Source organism: Alligator sinensis, unplaced genomic scaffold (assembly GCF_000455745.1).
Source record: "Alligator sinensis unplaced genomic scaffold, ASM45574v1 scaffold1059_1, whole genome shotgun sequence".
NCBI classification, from domain to species: domain Eukaryota; kingdom Metazoa; phylum Chordata; order Crocodylia; family Alligatoridae; genus Alligator; species Alligator sinensis.
Window position 1 is genome coordinate 269238 of NW_005842103.1, and position 2976 is coordinate 272213.

General features: G+C 55.9%; 1 protein-coding gene across 4 annotated transcripts in view; it reads right to left on the reverse strand.

Moving 5' to 3' along the window:
- The window catches only part of GJB1 (gap junction protein beta 1), a 10101-nt gene that overhangs the window by 3828 nt on the left and 3297 nt on the right, over positions 1–2976 (reverse strand). Inside the window, exon 1 of one of the 4 annotated variants that reach the window (XM_025205094.1) lies at positions 2363–2380. The exons of the other annotated variants lie outside the window; for them this stretch is intronic. The gene's annotated coding sequence lies outside the window, so the exon portion shown is untranslated. Of the gene's footprint in view, positions 1–2362; positions 2381–2976 lie in introns of those variants that run through there. 4 annotated transcript variants of the gene reach the window in all.

Sequence of the window (2976 nt, forward strand, 5' to 3'; positions counted from 1 at the left end):
GGGCCTGCGGAGGGCACAGCTAGCGCAAGCCCTGCCAGCGCCGAGGCAGGATCGGGGCCGCGCAGCGCAGCGCAGCGCAGCGCAGACCAGCCCCGGGGCCGAGCTCTGAGCAACGCGACACCGTCACCCCTGGCGGGCACAGCCCGGCCGCAGGCAACGCAGGGGCCGCGGCCCCCGGCGTCCGGCGGGTGTGACATGTCAAGACACGCTGGGGAGATCCCGGGCGGAGGTGACACCCCACTGCGGAGGAAGGCAGAACCCCGCAGGGCGCACCAGGTAGAATTCCTTCCTGAGCCTGGCAGACACTGGTCTGACCATGAGCAAAGGGGCGAGACCCTCTCGCCAGGAACCGCTGGCTTTGTTCCTGCAGAAGCATTGGCTCAGCCCAGTCAAAGTCCCAGCCTGGGTGCAGCCAACACGCAGTGCCTCTGAAGAAGGCTTAAAGACACCCCGATGTGTAGCAGAAAGGAGAGGGCAGCAGCAGCCAGCAAAGTCTGGAAACCTGAGAAATACCCAGAGTAGAGCAGAGGCATTGCTACGCCTGGATCATCCTGAACCAGTGGCTAGCCGAACTCCTCTCGCACCCCTCCAGTGATGGAGGGGCCGCAGCTTCCCTGGCATCTATGCCATTGCCTCACTGCTCCACCAGTGGATATCCAGATAAACTTCTTCAATTTAAACTGACTTCACTGCAACTTCAAGTCGTTGGTCCGCGTCCTCCTCTCCGCAGTGTGTCAAGTCTTCAAAAATTTCTGTCATCCTTACCCAGCTCTTCAGTCCTGGTTTGCAGCGGTGCCAGGGGTGCATCATGCTTCCCTCTCCAGTCTTTACCTGCTCTCAGCTGTGGAGCTCTTCTCTGCTCCCCAAGCAGCCGGGATGTGGGATCTCCTCCTGCTCCTTACAGTGCACCCCAGGCACTGCTACTCCTAGGTCAGGGTGGCCAGCAGCAGCACGCACCAGAAGTGGCAGAGCAGCCCATGTAGCACATACAGACTGCGGAGGGGGCAGGCAGCAGAGTGGCAGACAGAACAGAGAGCAGAAAGCAGAGCAGCAGATCAGGTAAAAGAAAGCCACTGGAGGGACTGTTGCAGGGCTAATCTGTGGCCTGCCTGCCAGGAAGTTAGCCCCCATTGTCCTAATCTAGAGCATCCCTGACCAGTGCTTACCCAACCTGTTCTTGAAAAACTCTGATCACGGAGATGCCACCATGTCTCTAGGCATCTGTCCCACTGCTGCACTGCTCTGACAGCGGAGGAATTTGTCTAATTTTTTTTTTGCAAAAATATTTAATTCTCTCTCTCTCTCTCTCTCTCTCTCTCTCTCTCTCGCTAATCTTTACCTCCAACCTGCTCATAAACAGACACTCAGACTCCACAGTCGAGGACTGTATTAAAATGGGACTAAGCAAAATGTACTGGTACTACAGGAAGACAGAAGAGGACCATGGGAAAGAAATGGCAGAGCTCATCTGGTGGAGAGGGGTCTGGCACAGACTGTTTTGGGGTGGGGGGGCAGACCCTCTGATGAGGGCAGTGGGCGGGGGTATGGCTATGGAGATGGGTGCGCACGTGCATGGGTACACAGTGCAAACCGTGCAACGGGTTTTTTTATGGTTTAACTGTCACAGTGTGCTTTGATCTGCCAAGTGAACCATAGGGGCCACTTGGCATAGTTTGTCTGTCTAATCTGAACATACTTTGCTGCACCTTCAAGTCATGGCTATGCTTCCTGCTCTCTGTGGCAAGAGGGAACAGGTTGTCTCTCTCCTTCAGGGCAGCCCTTCATGTGCTTGAAGACTGCTGTCATGTCCCCCCTTAAAGCGCCTTTTCCACAGCATGAACCCACCCGTGTCTCAGCCTGTCCTCCTGCGACAGCTTGTATTTGTGTTTTGATTTCTCCTCCCAAGCTGCAGCACCTTGCACTTGTCAGCACTGATCTTCATCCTTTGGACTCCAGCCCAGCTTTCCAGCCTGTTGAGAGCCATCTCAATTCACCTCCAGTGTGTTCACAGTCCTTCCAGGTGTCACCTGCAGCTTTGCTCAGGAAGCTTGCTCTTTTCCAGCATCCAAATCATTAGCAAAGCACCAGGCCTAGGACACAGCTCTGTGAGTTTCTGCTTGAAGTCTGCCATCCTGACAGGGACCCTTAATAATTACCCTTTGCTTGCGCCTATTGAGCCAGTTGTCCATCCACATTGTAGTAGTTTTGTCCAGCCCACATTTCTCCAACTGGTTTATGAGAAGGTTGTGCAGAACTTGTCAAAAGTCCAGATACGTGATATCCACTGTGTTCCCTTCATCTGCACAGTTGGCTACTTTGTTGAAGACGGCACTGGGATGTGTTTGGTGCGATTTGTTCTTACCAAATCCCTGCTGGCTGCTCCTGATCAGCCTTTCCTCTGCCAGCTGCTTACAAACAGGCTTCCTTAGGATGTGCTCCAGTAACGTCCTGAGTCTGAAAACCCACAGGAGAAAGTGGGTGCAGGGCAGCAGTCCCAGCCCCAAATCTGGGCTGGGGCTCAGGGGACAGAGAGAGACAGCCTGGGGGGGCAGGGCCAAGCATCAAGGAGATGGGGCAGCAGCACTCAGGCAGGATTTGGGTGACCAGGGAGCAGCAGTCCCCTGGGGCTGGGCCAGCTCAGGGCAGAACTGTGCTAAAGGCTAGAGCATGGTGGGCAGGTGGGGCACACAGTGCCCTGCTGCAAAGCAGTGAGCTCCAGAGCTGCTCCCTGGAGTGAGCTCCAGAGCTGCTCATGCAGAGAGTCCCCTGGGCAAGTGGGCAGTGCTGCCAGTGTCCCCAAGTGCCATGCTGTGGGGAATCTCAGCCAGCTCAGGCCTGTTCCCCCAAGGTCACATCTGTGGCACCTCATGGTCCAGATGCTGCTTGACAAGCCAGGGGCTTCCAGGCTCCTTCCAGAGTTGAGGGCAGTGCCCAAACCAGTGAGCAAGCAGTGGCTGCAGTGCCCTGGCACAGAGG